Below are 25,275 nucleotides of genomic sequence, written 5' to 3'. Positions count from 1 at the left end.
CTAGAGGGTGTGACAACAAATGACTGTTTTGAGAAGTGCTGGTTTAGAGGGTTCTGGAGTCAGGCAGGTAGGTAACCCCCACGTTGTGGGCTGTGATGAGCAGCCAGTGGAGTTATGGAGGTAAAGAACCTCCAGAGAAAGGTTCTCACTCTATACTCCGTGCAAAATTATATACCCCAGTTTCCTGAATTCTGAGGAGATCACTTCCATGACCAGGGCTTGGGAACAGGAATATTTTCTAATTAATGCATTTAATATCTTTGAGTATGAACTGTACATATAATACTGTGCTAGCCACTGAGGGGAAGAATAAGGATAAGAAAGACACAATCTGGGACCTTCTAGGAGCTCCACATGTCTTTGGGATGAACAGTGCAAACACGAAAGATAGTACCAGATCAAATGCTGAAATGACGGAGGCAGACAGGGGGTCCCAAGTATGGCAGGGCGAGCACTCGGTGAGGGCAGAAGCATGAGCACATGGCATGAGCTCAACATGAGAGAATTTGACTGGGAACAGAGAAAGTGCTGAGGGAAAAATAGGATTCACAGCATGGAGGCATGCCACATAGGGTTAGGGACCCTAGGGTGGGGCTGGCCATGGAGAGGCAAGTGTGGTGTTGGAGGCTGGCATTGACCCAGGGGACCTGTAACAGCTGTGCCTCCAAAGATGCTTGTACACAGCTCCAGCCCCGCCACACAGGCAGTCACCCCTTCTTCCTTCAAGCCCAGCCCTGGACAGGGCAACCTTCGACACCCCTAACATAGCCTCCCTCTCTGCGTGTGCTAACACACAGCAGAATTTTTCTGAGATGCCCATGGAACTGACCATGAGCTTACACTTTAATTTTTTTTTTTTTAGCTGTTGTTGAAGAGATTAAAGTATATCTCCTAACTTTTTCCAATCTATCTGGAATCACGCTTATACCATTTCATGTATTAGATATGAACCTAAAACAGAGTATTTGAATTCACACTTAATCTCATGCTTCATGCTGTTGTTTTTATGTTTTACTTCATATGTTGTAAACCCATAGCCATTGTTATTCTTGCTTTAAAAAGTTGACTTTAAAATATTAATGGAAAGGAATATATTTACCTACATATTTACCATTCCCAGTGCTCATCCTTACTTTCCAGCTTCAGATTTCTATGTGGTTTCAATTTTTCTTTAGCCTGAGAATTTTTTTTTCATATTTTTTGAAGTGCAGATGTACTGATGACAATTTATCTGAGCATTTATCTGAAAGTGTCTTGATTTCATCCTCAATTTTGAAAGAAATTTTGCTGAACATAGAATTCTAATGTGAACTGTTTTTCTTTCAACACTTTAAAAATTTTCTTCTCTTATCCGTTGTTTCTGGTGATGAGTCATTTACAATCCTTATTGTTGTTCCCCGTTTACATAATGTGATTTCTTTTTTTCTATCTGTGCTTTGCCTGTGACTATAATGTCCTTTGATGTAATTTTCTTCATGTTTATCTAGCTTGGGGTTTACTTGGCTTCCTAGTGGCTTGTTCTTATTCTTTGGTCTAAGTCAAATGTGGTAAAATTTCTGTTAGTATTTGTTTTAATTTTTTTTCAACTCTATTTTCTCTCTCCTCTCTTTGGGCACCAGTTGTAGTTGTTAGAGTACTTCATATACCTTACAGGTTATTGAGGCTGTATTCATTCTTTTAAGTCCTTTTTTCCTCTGTGTGCTTCAAATTATAGGATGTCTTCTGGTCCATTAATACTTTCTTTTGTTGTGTCCAATCTGTTGTTAATTCCATCCAAAGATTTTTTTTTTTTTTTTGACTTTTAGATGTCGGCATTTCGGTCTAGTGATTTCCACTTGACATTTTTTTTTACTGTTTCTAGGTCTTTCCTGAGATTCTTCTCTTCACCCATTATTTTTATCTTTTGTTTTGGATTCTTTAACATAATTGTAAGAGTTACTTTAAAGACTTGTACTAATTCCAATATCTAGGTCATTTCTGAGTGTTTCTAATGATTGATTTTTCTTTTTACAATGGGTCACATACTCTCGTTTCTTTGCACATGGCTGGTAAATTTTTGCTGTAAACTAGACATTGTTGTACTACATTGTAGAGACCCTGGATTCTGTGATCTTTGAATGCTGTTGAATTTTGTTCTAGCAGTCAGTTCAATTTGAACATATGGAGGTTTGATTATTCATTTTTTTATGGTTGGTCTCTTTCTGATTTGCCCCTAGATTCTCTATCCCAATCACACGGTCTTTACTTTTGGATCGTGACCCTTTTGGCATCTCAGTGGAAAGATCGAAATGTTTACCAAGACCTCTAACTTGGCAGAGTCAAACTCCAAACTGGCTCCCCTGCAATGGGCAGCAGCCGAAATACCCACTCAGCTCATTCGGCCTCCAGCTGGTCTTTTCCTCCTGAACTTCTTAGAGTCTTGCCCAAACATGTTTAGTTCAGGGGTCAGCCAAGTGTTTGAGGGGAGTTTATATGTCCTCTTCTGTGGCTCTCTCCTTTCTGGGATTTATCTCAATTTCCAGCTGCTCTAGCAGTCCCAAACTCCATCCCATAACTTCCCAGGAGAATGAGATTGCACTTTTCTGCTTGAGTTCTTGCCCCTCTATACCAAGAGAATTAGGGAGTTCAGAGGAAAGTTATTTAAACTTGCATCATGCCCAGTATGCTCCCCTTCTTTCAGGAACTGAATCCCCTGCCTGCCTCTGCCTTCTTCTTATTGCTTTCCAATGCCCTTAAAAAGTTGTGTTCCTATTTAATAAATCTTTTGTTGAGAATTTATCATTATTATTTTTTAGAGGAGTTAGCATGATAGAATCTACTCTGCTGTTATTAGAACTAAAATTTGTGGTTTATATTTCTTTATTGAATAGATGATATATTATGTATTATTGCTGCATGACAGTTACTGCAAAATGTAGCTGCTTAACCAACAAGCATTTGTTATCTAGCAGAGATAGTGGCAGGGTCACTCATAAGGTTGCAGTCAAGCTGTTGGCTGTGACTGTAGTCTGAACGCTTGATTGGGGCTGGAGGATCCACTTCCAAGATGGGTCACTTATTTGGCTATTGGCTGGAATCCTCCATTCCTTGCTGGCTGGTGGCAGAAGTCCTTCTTCTTTGATTCCTCACCACGTGCAGCTCTCCAGAGGGTTCTTAGAGCATCACCATAACATGGTAGCTAACTTTCTTTAAAAAAAAAAAAGATTTTATTTACCTACTTGAGAAAGAGAGAGAGAGAGAGAGAGTGCATGCACAAGCAGTGGAGAGGGTAAAGCAGGTGCCCATCAAGCAGGGAGCCTGATGTGGGGCTTGATTCTTGGACCCTGGGATCATGACCTGAGCTGAAGGCAGCCGCTTAACCCACTGAGCCACCCAGGCACCCTTATTGGTAGCTAACTTCTTTCATTTAAGGTGATTCAAGAGAGAGAAGAAAGAAGCAGCAATGTTTATGACCTACTCTTAGAAGTCATGTACCATTACTTCAGAGAAATGGATCATTAAGTCTAACAAACACTCAAGGGGAGAGAAATTAGGCTGCACCTTTTGAATGGAAAAGTGTCAAAGAATTTGTGGCTATGGTTTAAAATCACCACAGATGGGCTCCTAAAAATTCGATCACATATTTATACAAATGGAGTAATTTTTTTCTACACACTTGCTCTGTAAATTTGTAATTTCTTATATGTTCTATTGCATTAAAATAATTAAATCAAATGAAAGAATTAGTAGAACTGTCCAAATCCTATCTTTAAAGTAATATTCTTGCTGGAACATTACTAGTAAGTCAGGATAGCTCCAAAATACATGCAATGATTTATCAAAGTATGGAGGAGTACAGAGAAGAAGGTAAAATATCTAGATCCTGGTGAAAATAAGAATAACCAGTACTTACTAAATGTTTGCCAGTTAATAGGCACTGATCTAAGGTCTGTTTATGTATTCTTATATAACCTCCATAAAACACTATGTTATAGGTGCTGTTCTTATCCCCATTTTAGTGATCAGGGCCAGAGAGGTTAAAGTAATTTGCCACAAGATCAAACCAACCTGGCTCTGGCCCCAGCTCTTTAAGTGTACTCTTTAACAGAAATCTTTAAACCATATATACGGATGGATGGATGGATGGATGGATGGATGGATGGATGGATGAATGGATGGGTGAATGGGTGGGTGGATGGATGGATGGGTGGATGGATGGCTATTATTTCATTGACATTTGATCATACTTGTTTTCAGTAAAATATATTAAGCTTAATTTTATGCAAACTTAACATGAGAAATTGAATCAAACTGAATAACTGCTGAACTCCAGATTTAATTTTATATTTAAACTTTATATATTTGTTTAATGTTTAGTTTTATGCTTAATTTGATTTATGTGAATGTAACAAGAAAAAGAAACTTGACTTGAAATGAAGACATTGCTGAACATCACATAAATATTTCATTGTAATGAAATATATTCTCAAATAACCCTTTAAGGTTATTAAAAACAAAACAAATCCCAAGATTGTGAAAATCTTTCAGAGGCCAAGGTTACTTTTTTAATGTCTAATTTGACTTATGTGAATTTAACAGAAGAAAAACAAACTTAACTTGAAATGAGGGATTGCTGGGCTTCACATAAACATTTCACTATGATGAAATATTTTCTCAAATACTCCTCTAAGGTTATTAAAAAAAAAAAAACCACACACACACCCAAGATTATGAAAATCTTTAAGAGTCTAGGGTTACTTTTTTTTTTTTTAATTACATGTTCCCCATAGTGGATCATTAGATAATCAGCACCTTTTCACCCTCACACCTTGATTTCAGATTTTTGTCTTTGTCGTTACATTGTCAGGGTTCAATGGTAATCATCTGTCACTATGATTCTCACACTTACTTAGCCTTGGTTCACCACCATCGTTTTCAGTACAGCTTTTCTATTCCCAAGTTATTTATTTTAATTCATCTCTTAGTTCACTGGATTTCATCACTGAGGAATTTTCTTCAGGAAAGGCTAACAGGTGCTGTATTTTCCTAGTTCTTTCATCTTTGAGAATGTCCAAAGGTTGCCTTTACACTTGAATTAGATCTGTGTTATCTGTTATATCCTTACAAAACTTAGCAAACATCACCTTGTTTGTCCCCTGGATTCACTGTTGCTTGGAAAAGTTTGAGGTCAACCTGATTTTTTTCCCCTTGTAGGTGACTTGACTTTTTGGCTTGTGTAGAATTCTTCCTTTAAACATGAAGTCCAGTAGATTTGCTGGGCCACCTGTGGGTGAGGAGTATTCTATAGCAGCTCTTCTTGGGATTCAATACACTTGAAAAGATCTGGGTATTTTATTTCAGGCAAATTTTCTTCTATTATTGTTTTGAATATTTTGGGTTCCATATATGCAGTTCTATTCTTGGTGCGTACCACTTATACATATATTGGATTTCTAGTTGCTGACTTCTGTATTCCTTTCTAATCATATTTAACTTTTCATTTCTTTCCCATTTTATTTATTTTTTTCAGTTTTTCTCAAGCCTGTCCTCCATGTCTTTGGCAGTTTCATCAATGTTTTTTTTTTCCTAGAAAAAACTCTAGTAAAGCTTTCATTCCTAAAATTGTTTAATGTTTTCCTTCTATTTCTGTCCTGAGGATGAACACACGTGGGGCCTCCTTCTGTTGCCTTGTCATCTCTTCATTGAACACTTGTATATCTTTGATCTCTTGCTTCAGAGAGAAATTGTATTTTCATTCAATTATGCAGAAATGTTTGTTTATGCTTTCATCACTCTCTTGTACTTGTTATGCCACATTTTCCCTTGTTTCTTGTAGGATTGTTGCATAGATGTCATGCTAATCACTTTCTGGTTATTATTAATGACTGGCTGGAGAGCAGATGAAGGCTTTTTCCCTAGGCCAGTGAGATGCTAAAATATGGGGGGTGAAACGTGGGAAGGAGGAGGGAAGGGAGCAAGGCTGCAGGCACTGAGGACTTGGGTTTGTGGGCCCAGATCCTTCTCTTCTGCCAGTCTAGTAGCTTTAAGAGCTCCTCTCCCCTCACCAGTGAATTAGCATTAACTCATGCTCACCACAGTGGGGATAGGGCAGAGCTGATTGTCACTTACTTTTTCTCCTCCAACAAACTATGTCACAAAAAATGCCTGTTCTTTTTTTTTTTTTTTTTTTTAAGATTTCATTTATTGAGAGGGAGGCAGAGAGCACAAACTAGGGGAGGGGCAGAGGGAGAGGGAGAGGGACAAGGAGACTCCCCACTGAGTAGGGAGCCCAATGAGGGGCTCAATCCCAGCACCCTGAGATCATGACCTGAGCCAAAGTCAGACACTTAGCCGATTAAGCCACCCAGGTGCCCCAAAATGCCTGTTCTTGGAAAGACAGTGTGTTTGTGTAGTTCTTGGTCAGGACTCACTGTTTCTAAAATAATAGACTTTTCACTTTTGCTGTGAAAGAAATACAGTGTGGCAAAGAAACAAACCCTCCCCTCAACCCCCTGGCCACCTGTGCCCTGGTCATAAGGGCCTCAGGTGCATCACCTACTTTATGGAGAAATTACACTCCTAGGAATCACAGAGCCATGTGTCATCTTCATTGTTTCCAGAGAGGAGAGTGGGGTACTCTGTGTTTAACTGGAAGTCGTCTCTTTCATTTCATAGAAATTTTTAATTTTTAATTAAGTTGTAGAGCTGTACATTGATGATTTGTGCCTTTTTTCTATGTGTAAATATTTCAATAAAAATCTGTTTAAAATTTTTATGTTGTTAGATTAGTTAATCACTTTTGTGACTCTTGGGTTTGGGATCTTGCTTAGAAAAGTCCAAGATAATAAATCGATTGTCCTGTATTTCTTCTAAAAACTTAGTTTTAGAAGAATAGTTCATCTTAAAGCTTTTGTGGTTTTGTCTTTTGCATTTAGCTTTTTAATCCATATGGAATTTATTTCTGTATATGGTGTGAAAGAGAGATCTAACTTTATTTTTCCCTGCAGTTTATATGTAGTGATCTGCACATGCCACCCTTATCCTCCATTGTTTCATTAGTTCCATTAGCTTGTTTTTTTTCAAACCCTAAACAAGACTTCACTATTAGTTATTATAGTTTAAGAGGATTTTTTTTGGATAACTTATAGGACAAATTTCCTCTTAACTGTTCTTTTTCAAAAATTTCTTGGCTATTCTTGCACATTTTCTCTTTCAGATGAACTTGAGAATCTGCTTGTCAAGTTCCATAAAAAATCCTGTTGGGATTTTGATTGGGATTGCATGGAAATTATAGATTAATTGGGGGAGAATTGACATCTTTACAATATTGAGTCTTCCCACGCAGGAGCATGGTATGTTTTTCTTTATTCAGGTCTTCTTTGACATCATTTAAAAGTGTTATCACTGTCTTCATATCAGTCTCATGCATTTCCTGTTAGGTTTATGTCTAGGTTGGTTTTTTAAATTATATTTCCAGTTGGTTATTATTGAAATGGATATAGGAAAACTATTAATTTTCGTGTGCTGGGTTTTTGTATCTGGCCACCTTAATGAACTCTATTGGGGTTATAATTTTTTGTTCTCTTGGCTTTTCTGGACTGATGTAAATAAAAGCTCTCTGTAAATGTAATGGTGGTTTTTTTAATCTCTTTAATAACTCATTTCTTTTTCCTGTCTTATTTCAATGTATAGGGACTCCTGATGAGTATTAAATAGTGGTGATTTATAGGTTTTGTTGTTTTATTTCCTGCTTATACAGGAATGTCCCTGTATTATACCATTTGTAGATGTCTTCTGTAGTTTTTCTGTAATTACTTTTTACTAAATTAAGGAAATTTTTATATTCCTGGATTTCTAAGAGGTTTGATCAGGAATGGATTAATTGAATTTTACTACATGTTTTTTAAAAAGCGTCTATTGAGATAATTCTGTTGCTTTTCAAGTTTACTATTTAATCGGTTTAATATAGTAAATTACAGTCATAGATTTCCTAACAGTGGAAATTTCATTCTTCCATTCTTAGAATAAGTTCTATTTGATTATGGGTATTGTTCTTTTAATACACTGCTTGCTGTGTTCAATTGTTAATGTTATGTATGGTTTTTGAATCTTTGTCTATCAGATAGTTTGAACTACAGTTGTGTTTTGTGATGTCCGTCTCCATTTTGGGTAACAGAATTATGCTGGTTTTGTAGAATGAATTATGAAGTTTTCCATCTTTTACTGTGCTCTGAAACAGTTCATATACTGTGGACATTGCCTGCTTTCTTAAATGTTGGTAGGGCTGATAAATCAATTTGACCAGACACGGTGACTCTTTAAAGGGCTAAGTCTATTCAGGTTTTCTATTTCTCCTTGAGGAACTTTTGGTAGTTAAATTTTTCTACAGAAGTATTCATTTCTCCAGTTTTCAAATATATGACCTATAAATTTAATATTGTATTCTTATAATTAAAAAGATATATCCTCCACACTTATAGTTGTTCCTAATCTTATTTGTGGCATCTCTCCTTTATTCCTTGATCAGACTAATGAAAAATTTGCTATTGCAAGAAATAGCTTTTTTTTGAGAACAAGATTTTGATCTTTTTAAATTACTATTATTTGAATTCTTTTGTTTTCTAACTCATGAACTCTACTTTCCTTTGTTTATTAATTCTTTTGGCTTTTTAATTTTTGTTATTGTTTTTTTCCTAGCTCCCTGAAAAGAATGCTTAGTACTTTATTTTCAGGCTTTGATGTGCTCTAATAAGTAAATAAATGTTCTATATACTTTCCTCCCATTACCTATCTCTGGCTTAATTATATAGTGCTCTTATTGTTATTCTTTTCTAAATAATTTTTATTTGAGCTTTGATTTTTCTTCTTAACTCAAGAGTTATTTATAAGGGATTTAAATTTTTTTCCCAACTGGGTAAATTTTTTTTGGCACTCCTTTTGTTGCTAATTTTTAACTTCATTGCATTGGGATCAGAGGCTGTGTTCTGTATAATTTCTGCCTTTTGGGATTTGTGGAGTGTTTCTTTGTGGTCTAATGCATGTTCAATTTTTGTAAATATTCCAATGGGTTTTTGAAGAGTATTTTTATTCTATGCTTATTGAGTACAAAAATCTATATAAATTAGATCAGAGGTTGCAACTGGTGGCCCACAGACTGCCTTGGCCTACAGATGTGTTTTGTGTGACCCACACAAATGTTTTTTTAAAACTTATGCAAACATTTATAAATCAAGGGATTTTCTATGAAAATAAGGGTTTCTCTTGAAAATTCAGGAGCTCTGGCCATGCTGGGCCTCATTCCTTCATGGCAGCAGTTAGCTGGGCCTGCACAGAGGCTGCTCCTTCAAAGAGCAGTTCATCCATCTCCCTTACTGCCGGGTTTGAGCCACGTGTCCCCTTCAGCCATTTGTCCTGCCTTCCCAGTGCCTGTAGGCATCCATGTGTGTCACCTGTGGGCCTGATTAAGCTCTTTCAAAAGTTTGGGAGTCTTGTGTTCTCTCTGCCTGGTCAGTTTCTGGGAAGGGATGTTGGTCTCCATGATGATTGCAGATTTGTTGATTTCCCTCAAGCGTTGGTATGTAAGTTTCATAGCTGTGTTACAAGGGACACAAAAGTTATCTCTTGTGGGTGTAATGAATCTTTCTTTAATCAATATAAAAATCCTCTCTTCATTTCATTCTCTTTTTGCCTTTCATTCTTCTTTTTATCATCATTTTCCTCATATATTTTTCATTCCTTTATTTCTAGCCTTAGTTTTGCAAGCAGCCTGTATCTGGCTTTATTTACTTACTTTTCTTATACAGTCTAAGAATTGCTTCAAAGAGGGAATTTGATATGTTCACACCTGTTCTGATTTCAGATATATTTAAGTTTATCTCTGTGACCCTATTTTGCTTTCTCTTAATTGACTTAGTTTACTGACTTATTTTTACCGTTTTTTTCTTTCTGTTTCTCTTACTTCCCCACCCTTTGCTAGACAGATGTAGTTTCTTCTCTTTTCGTTGTTTTCTTTCATTCTAATGGCTTGAAATCTTTACATTCTAATTCTGTCTTTCTAATCCCCTGAGGCACACCTACTTGAATTTATATTTTCCTGCACTGTTTAGCATTACTCAGTACCTATCCCCGTCTCCTGAGCAAAAGAAGAACCTTATCATACCTCGCCTTCCCTCTGCCATCTTCTCTTTTCCTTCATCACCTCCCCAAATTGGGGCCATCCAGGATTTTCACTCCATATTGATATTAACAGTTTTACATTGTACAACAGTTATGTCAGCTTAAACATAAAGGTGAACAATTTTCTTTGGTCACCATTGTTTCTTTGATCTTTCTTTATGTTAAATTTTTGTTTTACAAGGTTGTCTTTTTTATTAAATCATTCATTCTTCTAAAAGATATTTTTAAGTGTTCCTATACAGGTTGTCTAGGTAATAACTTTTCTGAGTTCTTGAAGGCTTTATCTTCTCCCAACAAATTTGGCTGTGTTGAGATTTTAGGTTCAAAATAATTTACACTCAGAATTTTAAAAACATAGCCCCTATCGTCTTTGGGCATTTAGTGTTGCAGATGAGGGTTCCAATGCCAATATTAATTTTTGTTCCTTTTCAGATAATTTGTGTTTATCTTCCAGAAATCTTTAGGATTTTTCTTTTTCATTGTTCTGGAACTCAACCTCTGTGTGTCTGGATGTGAGTTTGTTTTCATTTTCCTGCCTGACTCTCAGTGAGCCCTTTGAAGACTCCATATTGTTATTAACAGTTAAACAGTACACTTCAATAATTATGTGAGCTTAACTATAAGATGGACCAGTTTCTTTGGTTATCATTGTCTTGGGTGTTGGGAGAATCCCTAAACTCAGTCTTCTAGCTCTCTGATACCCTATCTGTTCAGTTTGTAAATTCTGAAAACAGTTTCTCATCTAGGACTTCTAGTTGATGTTTTCAGTTAAATTTCTATTTGAAATAATTGGTAGATTCACATGGATTGTAAGAAATAAACGGAAATCCAATGTATCTTTTACCCAGTTTTCCATAATGGCAACATCTTGCAAAACAATAGTACGATATTACAACCAGGATATTGATATTGATACAGTGAAGATATGGAATAATTCCATCATCAAAGAATCGTTCATGCTGTCCTTTTATAGCACACATACTTCCACTCTAACTCCTTCCCTAATCCCTTGGCAACGAACCACTCATCTGTTTCCTATTTCTATAATTTTGTCATTTCAAGAATGTTATATAAATGAAACCATATACTATGTAGCCTTTGGAATTGGTATTTTCACTCAGCATGATGCTTTGGAAATTCATCCAGGCTGCTGTGTATATCAGTAGTTTGTTCCTTTTTATTGAAAAGTAGTATTCCGTGGTATGGATGTACCACAGTCACCCATTGAAGGACATCTGGGTTATTTCTAGGTTTGGGCTATTAAAATAAAGCACCTAGAAACATTCTTGTGTAGGTTTCTTGTGAATATAAGTCTTCATTGCTTTGGAATAAATATCCTGGAGGGCAATGCTGGTTTCTATAATAGTTATGTGTTTATTTTTTTAAGAAACTGGCAAATTGGGGGCACCTGGGTGGCTCAGGTGGTTAAGTGTCTGCCTTCCACTCAGGTCATGATCCCAGGGTCCTGGGATCGAGCCCCACATCTGGCTCCCTGCTCAGCGGGGAGCCTGCTTCTCCCCGTCCCTCTGCCCCTCCACCTGCTTGTGCTCTCGCTCTCAAATAAATCAATGAAATCTTAAAAAAGAAAAAAAGAAAAAGAAAGAAAAGAAACTGGCAAATTGTTTTCCAGAGAAGCTGTACCATTTTACATTTCCACTAGCAATGTATGAATGATCCAGTTTCTTTGCATGCTTGCCAGTAATTGGTAACATCACTTTTTAATTATAGCCATTCTGGTAAGTATGTAGTGATATTAATTTGCATTTCCCCAAGGCTAGTGATGTTGGAAATCTTTTCATGTGTTTAGTTGCCATCTATATATTCTCTTTAGTAAAATGTCTCTTAATAGCTTTTGTTCATTTTCTAATTGTAATGTTTGATTTTTAACTGTTCAGTGTTGAGCATTTTTTATATATCCTACCTACTAGTCCTTTGATGATTATGTTTGTGAATATTTTCTCCCATTCTGTAGATTGTGTCTTCATTCTTTTTAACAGGGTCTTTTGCAGAGTAGAAGTTTTAATTTTGATGAAATTAATTTATGAATTTTTCCTTTTATGGATCAAGGTTTTTGGTATCAGTCTAAGAACTCTTTGCCTTGTCTTCGATTCTGAAGATATTTTTTTTTCTAAAAGTTTTTTATGGGTTTAAATTTTATATTTTCAATTCCATCTTGAGAAATCTTGAGTTGATTTTGTATAAGGTGTGAGACATAGGTCAAGGGTTTTTGTTTTGTTTGCCTATGGATGCCTATGCACCATTTGTTAAAATGCCTGTCTTTCTTCCATTGAGTTGCTTTTGCACTTTTGTCAAAAATCAGACCGGCACACTTGTGGGAATTTATTTCTGGGTTCTCCATCTGGTCTATTGATCTGTGTGTCTGTCCCTCTGCCAGTGTAGCACAGTCTGGATTATTGTAGCAATATATAAGTTGTGAAACAGGGTAAACTGATTGCTCCCACTTTGTTTTTCTTTTTTCAAAATAATTTTAGCTGTTCTAGTTCTTTTGCATTTCCATACAAGTTTTATCATTTCTTGTCAATATCTACAGAAAAATCTTGCTGGGCTTTTGGTAGGGATTGTGTTAAACCTATGTATCAGTTGGGATAATTGACATCTTTACTATGTGGAGTCTTTTTACTCATCCACTGTGTCCCTCCATTCATTTAAATCTTTGGTTTCTTTATTAGCATTGTATTTTGAATTTTGATGTCCATGTGTTAAGCATTGATAAGCATTGTATTTTGAATTTTGATGTCCATGTGTTCATCATTAATATATAGAAATGTAATTGTTTTTTGTATGTTGATCTTGTATCCTGCAGTCTTTCTGAATGCACTCATTTGTTCTAAGAGAGATTCCTTGAGATTTTATACTTGATAATGTCATCTGCAAATAGAGGTAGTTTTATTTCTTCTTTTTGATCTACATGCCTTTTATCTTTTCTTGCCTTATTGCCCTGGCTAGAACTTACAACCTAGAGTAGACATCCTTATCTTGTTCCTTATCTTCAAGGGAAAGCATTAAGACTTTCACCATTATGTATAATGTTACCTACAGGGTTTTTGTAGATGCTCTTTAGGAAGCTGACAATGTTCCCTCCTAGTTCTAGTTTTTGGAGAATTTTTAAAAAATGAATGGATATTGGGGCACCTGGGTGGCTCAGTCAGTTAAGCATCTGCCTTTGGCTCAGGATCAATCCCCACATTGGGCTCCTTGCTCAGTGGCGAGCCTGCTTCTCCCTCTCCCTCTGCCTGCTGCTTCCCCTGCTTGTGCTCTCTCTCTCCCTCTGTCAATTAAATAAATAAAATATTTTTTAAATGAATGAATATTGAATTTTGTCACTGCTTTTTTCCTCAGTGAGTGATATGATTATGTGATTTTTCTTTTTTAGCTTGTTAATGTGATAGGTTAGGTTGGTTGATTTTTGAATATTGATCCAGCCTAGAATCTGTTGGATAAACCCCACTTGGTAATGGTGTTTTCTTTTTCTATATTATTGAAATCTCTTTGCCATTATTTTGTTGAGGATTTTTGTATATATATTCATGAAGACTTTGGGTCTGTTATTTTCTTTCTTTCTTTCTTTTTTCCTGTACTGGCTTTGTCTAGTTTTTGTATCAGGGTAGTACTAGCTTCAGTAAATGAAATGGGAAGTAGTCCCTCATCTTGTATGTTCTGAAAGTGATTGTGTAGAATTGGTGTTAATTCTTTAAACTTTTAGTAGAATCCTCCCATGAAATCATACAGACCTGGAGATCTTTTGGGGAAATTATTTATTTTTAATCACAAATTCAATTTCTTGAAAAGTATTAGGGCTATTCAAATTACCCATTTCATAGTGGGTGAGTTGTAGCAGTTGGTATTTTTTGAGGAAGTGGTCCGTTTTGTCTAAGTTGTCAGATTTATGTGTGTGGAGTTGTTTGTGGTATTATTACCTTACATACACTTGATGTTTGTGTAGTCTGTGATAATATTCTGTTTCATTCCTGATACTGGTAACTTGTGTCTTCTCTTTTTTTCCTTTGTCGTTCTTACTAGAAGTTTATCAATTTTGTTGATTTTCATAAAACCAGCTCTTTGTTACATTATTTTTTCCAGTGTTTTCATTTTCAATGTCATTGTCTTGTGCTCTTATCTGTATTATTTCCTTCCTTCCTCTTGCTTTGGGATTGCTTAGCTTTGCTTTTTCCAGGATCTTGAAGTGGATGCTTAGGTTATTGATTGGAGAGTTTTCCTCTTTTCTAGCTTAAACAATAGTGCTATAAATTTCCCTCTCACGGTAGTTTAGCTGTGTCTCCCATATTTTGACATGTTGTCTTTTCATTTTTGTTGAGTGTATTTTTTTTTTCCTTGAGACTCCTTCTTGGACCCATAGATTATTTAGAAGTATTTTGTTTTGTTTCCAAGTGTTTGGATATTTTTCTGTTATCTTTCTGTTACTGACTACTAGTTTGATTCCATTGTGGTTGGAGAATACATTCTGTGTGAGTTCAATTCTTTTAAATTTGTTGAGGTTTGTTTTATGACATAGGATCTAATTTATTTTGGTATAAGTTCTGTTGGCACTTGAAAAGAATGTTTGTTCTCCTGTTGTTGGGTGGAGTGTCCTAAAAATGTTGATGACAGGGCACCTTGGTGGCTCAGTCAGTTAAGCATCTGCCTTCAGCTCAGGTCATGATCCCATGGTCCTGGGATCAAGCCCTGCATCAGGCTCCTTGCTCAGCCAGGAGTCTGCTTCTCCCTCTTCTTCTCCCATTGCCCCTCCCCCACCCCACTCATGCTCACTCTCTCTCTCTCAAATAAAAGAATAAAATCTTTAAAAAAATAAAAAATAAAAATGTTGACAAGAACATTTGTCAAGTTGTTGAGGTCTTTCATATACTTACTGATTATACGTCTAGTTCTATTAATTGCTGAGAGAAGAGTATTGAAGTCTTCAACTATAATTGTGGACTTGTGTATTTCTCCTTTAAGTTCTACCAGTTTTTGTTCACATATTTTGCAGCTCTGTTGTTTGGTGTTTATACATTTAGATTACTATATCTTTTTGGTGAATTGGCCCTTTTATCATTATAAAATATCTCTTTCTGTCTATGGTAATTTCCTTTGCTCTATAGTCTGTCTCATATTAATATAGCTACAACTATTTTCATTTGATTAAGTTTTTATATTAGTGATATTTTTTCTATCCTTTACTCTCATCCTGCCTATATTGTTATATTTGAAATGAGTTTCTTGTAGACAGCATATATTTGGACCATGTTTTTTAATCCACCCTGTCAATCTCTGCCTTCTAATTGCCATATTTAGACCATTTACACTTAATGTAATTATTAATATGTTTGGATTGAAGTTTGCTATTTTATCTTTTGTTTTCTGTTTGTTCTCTTTGTTTTTAGTTTCTTTTCTTTTTCTTGCCTTCCTATAGGTTATTTGAATACTTTTTAGAATCCATTTTGTTGGGGTGCCTGGGTGTCGCAGTCGTTAGGCATCTGCCTTTGGCTCAGGGTGTGATCCCAGCATTATGGGATCGAGCCCCACATCAGGCTCCTCTGCTATGAGCCTGCTTCTTCCTCTCCCACTCCCCCTGCTTGTGTTCCCTCTCTCGCTGGCTGTCTCTATCTCTGTCAAATAAATAAATAAAATCTTTAAAAAAAAAAAGAATCCATTTTGTTTATCTAAAACCTTTTCTTTTTTTGAGAGAGAGAAAGAGCACACGTGGTGGGGAGGGGCAGAGGGAGAGAGACAGAGAGAATCCCAAACAGGCTCCACACCCAGTGTGGAGTCCAACTCGGGGCTCAATCTCACGACCCTGAGATCATGACCTGAGCCAAAATCAAGAGTTGGACACTCAACCAATTGAGCCACCCAGGCACCCCTATCTATGGCCTTTTAAAGTGTATCTTCTTATATAACCTTTTTTATTGATTGCTCTTGGAATTACATTATATATACACATCACAGTCTTTGCGTGTTATCATTTTACCCGCTTGAGGGAGGTATGGGAGGTACATCTTATTACCCTTTCCTGTTTGTAATTGTCTTAAATATATCTCTATGTACATTCGGAACCACATCAGACAGTATTATAATTTTTGCTCCAATTATTAAACATAATTTAGAAAACTTGAAAGAAGGAAAGCCTATTGTAGCTGAAGGTTTGCGTATCTTGCCAGATTTGGATAGAATTTAGCCATTATATCTTCTAGTACTTTTTCAGCCCTGGCCTCTTTCTCCTCTCCTTGTGGGACTCCAATGACATGAGTGTTAGATCTTTTGTTATAGTTCCAGAAGTCTCTCAGACTCTGTTTATTTTTATTGAGTTTTGTTGCTGTTATTATTTTGTTTTATTTTTTAGTCTGTTTTCTCTCTGTTGTAAAACTGGGCAATTTTGATTATTCTATTTTTCAATTCACTCTTTCTTTCTTCTATCCACTGCATTCTATTGTGAAATTCATTCACTTAGTTTATTTTGATTATTGTATTTTCAAGTCTAAAATTTTACTTGTTTCATATGCATATCTTCTATTTCTTTGCTGAGCCTTTCTGTTTCTTTGTTGAGGTTTTATATTTTTTTCATTTGTTCCAAGCATATTTGTAATTTCTCAGAGAAACATTTGTATCATCGCTGCTTTAAAATCTTTATTGGGGCGCCTGGGTGGCACAGCAGTTAAGTGTCTGCCTTCAGCTCAGGGCGTGATCCCGGCGTTATGGGATCGAGCCCCACATCAGGCTCCTATGCTATGAGCCTGCTTCTTCCTCTCCCACTCCCCCTGCTTGTGTTCCCTCTCTCACTGGCTGTCTCTATCTCTGTCAAATAAATAAATAAAGTCTTTAAATAAATAAATAAATAAATAAATAAATAAATAAATAAATAAATAAAATCTTTATCAAATAAATAAACCTTATGTTTCAGATGGCTTTCTCAGACACTGCTAGGTAGGGGAAGGGGGCTCCACTGCTTCGTTGTTGCCAGGTATAGATAGGCATCCAAGTCTACTCACTCACCCACTATTGGCTTCTGAGAGTGGGAGGCATTCTCATCATTGCTGAGCAGGGTGGGAGTTCCAGCTCCTGATGTGGCCTCTGTTGTGGGGTCACCTTCTTATGTGGTTGATGATGAAAACCCTGACTCACCACCAGGCCTCCTGATATGACTCCAGTGGGGAGGGAGAGAGACACGTTCTCACTGCCAGGTAGGGTGGAAGACCAAGCTTCCCCACAGGACCTTCACTGACACAGTGGGGGTGAGCCTCTTTTTTGGTTGGCAGGGGAAAAGCCCTGCTTTTGTTTACCTAGGGGGGCTGTTGGAGTTCCTCATAATAGCCTGGCAAGGGCGAAAGTCTAGGCTCCCCACTTCGTCTTTGCTGCTGTGGGTGGGGCAGTGCCACAGTCTTGTCTGTGGTGTTTGGCTCAAGTGGTGATTGTATAAAAAGTTCCTGTCTTGCTGTGTTGTCCTTTGCTGGTGCTTTGGCTAGAGGGAACAGGCTTTGGGGGACTTTTCGGGGGGTCTGCTCCCACTGGAACTTCTAGGTTGCCAGCATCTCCATTTCCAAATCTGGGATATGTGAGACAAAAAGAATTCCAGGGAACTCACCACCATGTTGTTCCTTGGGTCCCAATCTCCCTAGATAGTCTGCCTTCTCTCTCTACCTTTCCAAATCACAGTGTCTAGGCTTTTGGCTTTTCTTAGCAGAAAGAATGGGAAGAAGTGCTTCTAGTTGCTTTTTTTTTTTTTTTAAGATGCAATATTTTCTTACATCATGTGAAGGATATTAGCGACACTTACTTTGAAGCTTTCCTCCCATTTGCTGCATTAACCATATCTCCTTGGGTTCATCTTATTGTTGTCATTTAGTTTAGCTTTTTAATTTGGTGGTTCTCTTTCTTAATGTTGGTTTTCCTCCTAATTGCTGATTATTGGTTATCCATTCGCATTTGTGCTCACAGATCCTTGTTTGGTTGTGGTGGTTGTCAGGCCTGATGGCAGCAGTCTGTCTATCATGTGGGAGGGGGAGGGATCTGCTGCTGGATAATGTCACTTCTGACAGGGTGGTAGGTGGACTCCCTCTGCCCCAGGAGGCACTGTCCCACCTCTCTGGCCGCAGGGCCCTCTTGCACTGCTTTGGTGTTTGAATAAACAACAAAAGTGCTGCTCCTGGCTCTCAGCCTAAAGGAGGAGGCAGCCAACCTGCCTCTTCCTTAGCTCCTCCCACCCATGCCTGTCCAGGGGCTCCTCCTGTCCTTATACACCAGGCCCTGAGATGTCAGGCACTTCTGGAATTGCTCCTGCTGGCTGATCCTATCTGCTTGCTATCTGGCCACCATTCCTCGAAAGATCTCATCTTCTGATCTTGTTTTCCAGGGCTGTTCCTGATTTGCTTTTTTCTTCTCTTTTTCATGTTATTTCTGAGGATTTGGGCCCTGAGGAGAGGTAGACAGAGCACTCAGTTTTCCGTCATGGTCCAAACTCCTTAATGTTTTTCTTGTGATGATAGTAGCAGCTCTCCCTGCTTGCTTTTGGCATCTCATGCTTAGAACAATCCTGAGTTGGAGTTATGACAGCCATTTCATACCCGGGGAAAGTGATAATCAGAGAGGTGACTTACCACGCCTAGACTCACACAGCTGCAAGGAGGCAGAGCCCAGATGTGAACTCAGGCCTGCTGACTTGAATCCTGGTTTGTCCCTTTGCCGTGGTGCCTCTCTAACGCTGGGACATAGCGGTGACCAAATGAGGACAGCTGCCACCAAGCCCTATGAGCAGAAACAGAAGCAAAGAGGAAGGTTCCATGTGTGCATATATGTTCTTTTCCTTGACCAAATTCGAATTCCTTCCAAACGTGATTCTGACCTTGTTTCTCTTTCTTAGCCTAAAGTATAATAAACCAGGCTTTTCAACCTTCATCTGATAATGGCAATAACACAGGAGAGCAGAGACAAAGGATAGTGGTCACTATTCCCATCTCTTCTCACTTAACCTTTTGTTTTGGTAGCCCATTGATAGTAATGCTGTCATTTGCTGTGGGCCCCAGGTGAGCTTTGCACAGACTTCTCCCCTTTCCAAACCAGTGTTAAAACTGGGCAGACCCTTGTGTTTCTTCTTATGATTGCAAGACACCTTTCAGCAACAGGCATCAGAAAGCTGAAAAATAGAGGTTTATTACTGACAACCCGGAAATGACACAGCGAAAGGTCATAGGTAAAAAGTGCCCAGCTGGGGGCTGGGCGGGGGGAAACTCTGCCTTCATTGGGCGTGAGGGTGGGGACCTAGAGTTTCATGGGCTCACTCTATCAGTGAATTGAAAACATGAGAGTGGGAATTTCAAGTGCTGGGGAGAGAAAAGACAAGTGGCCCAAATGGTCCCTTATCAAAATCAACAGAGATCTCTAAAACAAAGGAGCCTCCGTGGGGGAAAGTGGTCTGGCCCTTTATCTACTGTGGCTCGCAATTTGTTTATTCGAGATAGATAGTCTTTGAAGCTGGATGCCTCTTAAGCATTAAAGCTTAACCAGGCACTTGCATTACAAAAAAAAAAAAAAAAAAAAAAAAAAAAAAAAAAAACCCAAACCAATGAACATCAACGAGAAAACCTGTCAGAGCTTTATAGTACACCTTTCTTTACTTTCTATTTTTTTTCTTTTTTTTAAATTTAAATTCAATTAGCCAACGTATAGTACATCATTAATTTCTGATGTAGTGTTTGTTCAATGATTCATCAGTTGCGCATAACACCCAGGGCTCATCACTTAAAAAAAAAAAAATGCCAGCCCTATGCATCGTTTCCCTCTTTCTTGTTGCGGGTGATGCTCCGTCCCTCTTAGCCCTCCTGCTTCCCGTGGGCATCAGTGGTGGGCGGCTCTCAGACTTGGCTGCCAGGAGCTCAGCAGCAACAGCAGCTCACCTACAAGATTTCGCTCCATGGGATGGAGCCTTTCCTCCTGTCCTCAGAGGCGTAAAGGCCCCTCCCAGACTGTGGGCAGAGGGTCCGAGCCTGGTCACCGCATCAGGTCTTCTTGGCGGGCGGGGTGGGGGGGGGACCTCCCAGCATCCTTTGCGGGCAGGTGAGTGAAGCCGCGCCCCTTTAGCTTTCAGAGGTGCCTCGCTTTGGGCAAGCTTCCCACCCGTGCCGATGCTTAACAAGATTCAGATATTTTCCCCGAGGCAGGACGAGTGTCACCTGGGACACAGCGTGTTTGGTACATCCCATCGTCCTTCCAGAAGTGGGGAAACACCGCTGGCCTGCGAGGCAGGTCCCAAAAGGCTGCTCCGGAGCGGGCAGCAGGGGGGAGCAGGGCAGCTGGAGGCTGTGAGGTCTCCCCACCTCGGGCCTGGCAGATTCTTAGAAAAGCTCCCCAGCTCAAGCCTCAAGAAGTCCGTGCATCTTTTCAGCCTGTGTTTACTCTGGTTCTGGGAAGGAAAAGTAAAAGAGCAAGAGCCAAATTTCCTTTGGTGTTTTTGTTCCATATTTTGATTGGGGAACTGAATCATGTTTTTCCTTTTCATAAACATGAAAATGTTAAGTACATAACAGCTAAATTAATCCGGGCTCATAAATTAGTTAATTATGTTAATTCAGAGTCACAGAATTCTCAGTCTCATTAGCATTTCCATTAAGCAGTTTAGGCTTGTGAGCCTTTTTAAGAGGACAGTTTAAGCTACAGATGAATCTTCAAAGGCTCCAAGTAGATGTTCAACTGCAGGAGGATTTAAAATGCATTGGGGAGGTGTGGGGGGATTTAATGAATGTGGGCAGCTACTACTTAGGAGCTGTGCTCTCAGGGAGCTGGGGTCCCCCCCTCGCTACTCCTCACCCCTACATTGTCATCAAAGGCCCCTGCCTGCTGGATCTGAGCCTCCCTAGGCTAAGCAGGAGCCATGGGAAGGAGAAGATAGACAAGAACCAGCCGTAGCTACCTCACCCCTGTGTCTCCTGGGCAGCCATGCTCTCCCAAGCGACCCCTAGAGGACAGATAAGACTGGCTCTTGAATGCCCTGGGGTGCACCATCTGGGCTCCCGAGATTGCCCTCACAAAGGCTGAATGAGGAGTAGCTGCTTCCGGGGACATATGAGAAAGACAGACAGGGAGAGGGCGTGTTCAAGTCTAAGGGACGGGCTGAGCCTCAGGCGGCCTTTGTTCGTGGCAGTGTGAATGTCTTACTTTTACTGTCTTCAGAGGCCAGCTCGGGACACGTGCTCCCTTACTCAGCCAAAGGTGCACATCCCGTCGGAGTCCCTTGCTGTCCCCACATGCAGAGTGGATATATGGGTGCCCCATCTGGCTCAGAAGCATGCTGTCATGTCCAGTGTCCCAGGCCGCCAACCGTCCCTGAATCACTTTGTGCACCCCGGGTAATCCAGTTTTGTTCTCTGGCCCCTCCTCCCTGGTCAGGAGACCAAGAGAGCCCTTCTAGATTTCAAATCTCAAGAGAGTGACGGAGTCTCTTCTAGTTTTTACCTTCTTCGAAAAATCAACAGAACCTGATTATGAAAGAGTAACCCGTTTGAAGCTATAGCTTTCGTTATTATTTAGGCCTAGTGAGGCCAACAGATCAGGAGACAATGGCCATCGAACAGAGTTTGTGACTCATATTTCCCAAGAGGAGAGAACACTCCAAGCCATGGAGGCCAGGAGAGCAAGCACCAGGATTGGTCAGGAGGCAGAGGGAGCAAAGGAAGTTGTGGGCTGAAGCCTTTCTAGTGGTTTCTGCTGGAAGGAGTAGGCATGGCAGAGTAAGCAGGGTTAGTATTGCTTTGTTTGAATAATTTCAGTGGGCTCTGGGGCTGAGGGGCTGTCCTTAGTTGTGTGGTACCTGGCTGTGGGTGATTAGGCCAGGTGGAGGGTGGCCCAGGGCGCCAAGAGCTTCTTAATGGAGGTGGCTGGAGGCGTGGGCTCTGGATTGATTCATTGGTACATGGAAGACATGCCTCCTGGGAGAGTTCTTTACTATTTTGAGGAATTGGCCTGCCCAATCTAAATGCCCTGGGGTATAAGGGTTAGCAGTCCCTCCAGAATCAACAAGGCCCCAAAAAGTCAAAGCATCAGAATCACAGAAAATAAAAGACATGGTTAATGCAAGACCCTTGCTGCCATGGGCCTCATCCCATTGACCCTGGGCTCTATGGTAGGACATGCCCAGGGGTTTACTGGTATACCACTGGTATACAGCTGCCTTTCCACTCTGGAAGGAGATGACCTGGTTCCATCAGGAGATCAAGAACAGAGCAGGAGACCAAGAGAGACTTGGCTTGGTCTTCAACCAATGGTCGCTATGCATTTCATGTCACAATGTGGATGTAGACGTACCTTGACAACTCAGCAGACCACAGCTCCCTGGAGTCGGTAGAACAAGGCTGTCACGTGTGGGCACAGAGACTGGAGAGCGCTGTTACGGTCTTAGGCAATAAGTGGAGTTGACAGAAACCTTTTAGATGTGTAACACTTCTAAACAACTGTTGAAACCTCACTTGGCCCAGAATGGCTGCTGGTAGAACAGAATGTACTGTAGTCTTAGTGGAAAAAAACCCAAAAAACAAAACAACCCCCCCCCCCCAAAAAAACAAAAAAAACCAAAAACAAACAAAAAGAAACCCAAAACCAATTCTCTGTGGATTTACTAAAATAAACTCAGGATTAATGAGCAAAATGTGTTGGGGAGGCCTACTTATCACACTCAGGAAGCTACAATCTAATTTTACTTGCTGCTGTTCATTGCTCTTGCATTGCCGTTCATTCGCTGAAGGCAAAATACATTACTTTTCAATAAACAAAAGTGGGCCCAGCGTGTCCTGCTCCCCTGCCTTCCTCTAGACATTGACAACCTGGGCTGATAACTGACTTCTTGTATTGAGGGGTGTGTGTGTGTGTGTGTGTGTGTTCGTTCTTCTCCTTGCTTCCCCCTTTTATTTAGCTCACTAACAGAAACTTACTTTCTCTCAATTCTGGAGGCTAGAAATCCAAGATCGAGGTGTCGGCAGGTTGGGTTTCTTTTGAGGCGTCTCTCCTTGGCTTGCAGACGGCTGCTTCTCGCTGTGTCCTCCCACAGTCATCACTTGGTCTGTGTGTTGTCTGCGTCTGAATTTCCTCTTCTTACAAGGATACCAGTCATCTTGGATTCAGGCCCACCCAGATGGCCTCATTTTCCCGTAAAGACCTCTTTAAAGACCTTATCTCCAAATCCAGTCACACCGACCTTGCCATGCCTTTTAACATTGAGGATTTCCTCAGAAAGTTCAGGGGCAATGCTGTGTCTCGTGCTGCTTTACAGGGTCAACTGCACGTCGACAGGCCTGTAATTTGGAAAGTTGCACTGTAAATCAGTAGTGGGGGAGGGGAGGAAGGACAGGTCGCTGAAAAAAGGGCTGCTGGTTGTGCACATTCGACCCAGAGACCTGTAAAATCATTCATTTCAGCAAGTTCTCCAGGGCATGTAAAATATTGTCGGGTCCAGGGAGTTTTATAGGAGCGCCCATGTGGTTTAAAGTGAGGCGAGCCTGTGGGGTTCACTCCTGGATGCAGCTTCAATGCACCCCAGAGCTGCCTGCTGGGGGATTGAGCCCCCAGAGCGCTCTGAGCTGTTCACCCAGACACAGACTCGTCTGATGCTGAAAAGCACCATCTTCCTTCTCTTCTGTGCTCCTCCCACAGACTGGTTCTCAGAGGGGACAGTCAGGCACCGGTTTGTCCTGCCACCGTGAGCGAGCCAACCGCCCAGAGCTCATTTGCCAAACAAATGACTGGCCCCATTTTTTTTTTTTTTGTACCTGCCCATTTGCGGTAAATGGGTCTTTCTTTTTTCATTAGAGAAATGATGACTGTTTTTCTTCGATTTGGTGTTTCCAGAGAACCATTCACATTTAAAGCTATTATTGGAACAGCAGGTTTCCACTGAAAATATTTACCTTTTCTTTGTTGGCAACTTGTCAGTGTTGGGGGAAAATAGATGCTTCATTAAAATCTAAATACATTATGCTTTCTTCCTCACACATCAGTCACTCTTCTGAGATGAAAAGCATCATGTGAGGTGTTGAGAAATTATTCTGGTCGTCTGTTTTTACATATTTTTGATGTCTTCTGACATCTTCTTGTTTAAAAGTAGGCACTGAACACTGAGCAATGTGTAGAAATGTTGAATCCCTATATTGTACACCTGAAGCGAATATAATACTGTACGCTCATTGTACTGGAATTTTTTTTTTTAAGTAGGCATTCCCACACCTATGATTTGCATGGAAAAGTCTAGAATAGCAGGTTATATTTTGGCTCTAGAACATCAGAATTGATTCGGTTGCCTGTGTGACTGGCAGGGTCTTCCCCTGCCCTGGCAAGCCCATTGCGGAATATAAGGGTACATAGAAAAAGGCTACCATTTCTCCAACAGCACCAGGTGCTATGGCCTCAACATATATACTTAATCCTCTCAACTACTTTGCCAGGTGCATGTTGTGAAAGACAAGGGCTCAGAGAGTTTGAGATCCTGCCCCACGGTTAGACAGAGCTGAGATCCCACCCCAGGATTCTCTGACCCCTGTTCCCTTTCCCTCCACCGTGAGTTGCTCTTTATCTTGCCAGAGGCCACACCTTTGCTACACCACATGGCCAAGGTCCTGTAATGGTTATGGCCCCTCTCTTTGGGCTGATGGCTGAGCGAGCACCTGGGCCCAGTGTCCCTGACATAGAGGGAAGCCCTAGGCTCACAGACCAGTGACTGAAGAGAGATAACATTTCAGATGACCCTGATTCCTTCTGTCCACCCAGAAATCAGAAAAGAGGAGGTGCACTGAGCTGATGTGACAGCCCTACCTATGAAAGGGAGAAAGGACCCCCACGAGAGATGCCAATGAACTCCGGCAAGTTTGGCCACCATTATAACTCTCTTGATCTTCAAAGGGAAGATGTTCTTACGCTATTGAAATTAAGGATCTCTATCTATCAAAAGGTGCCATCAACAAAGTGAGAAGACAAGGCATCAACTAGGAGAAGATATTTATAATGTGTATAACCAACAGAGGATTAATTCCCGATACCAGCAAAACTTAGCCATATATAATCTAAGCAAGCATACAATTGTATTAAAATACTAGTTTTTAAAAGGCAATGAAAAGAATCATCCAG

At 39.8% G+C, this 25,275-nt stretch overlaps 1 protein-coding gene and 1 long non-coding RNA gene across 4 annotated transcripts in view; one reads left to right on the top strand and one right to left on the bottom strand.

Moving 5' to 3' along the window:
- Nucleotides 1–25,275, top strand: part of PCSK6 (proprotein convertase subtilisin/kexin type 6) — a 183,120-nt gene that overhangs the window by 66,803 nt on the left and 91,042 nt on the right. The window lies entirely within an intron of this gene.
- Nucleotides 717–23,239, bottom strand: LOC148107572 (uncharacterized). The gene is made up of 4 exons (XR_015722123.1): nt 23,091–23,239; nt 22,468–22,642; nt 18,768–18,915; nt 717–3,186 (listed from the first exon to the last, which is right to left on the bottom strand). It is a non-coding gene; the product is annotated as an uncharacterized LOC148107572 (long non-coding RNA).

The sequence above is a fragment of the Ursus americanus genome, chromosome 28, assembly GCF_024610735.1.
Source record: "Ursus americanus isolate L20-20 chromosome 28, mUrsAme1.1.p, whole genome shotgun sequence".
Taxonomy (NCBI): domain Eukaryota; kingdom Metazoa; phylum Chordata; class Mammalia; order Carnivora; family Ursidae; genus Ursus; species Ursus americanus.
Note: the sequence above shows the minus strand (reverse complement) of the source record. Positions and strands in the feature narration are given on the sequence as shown.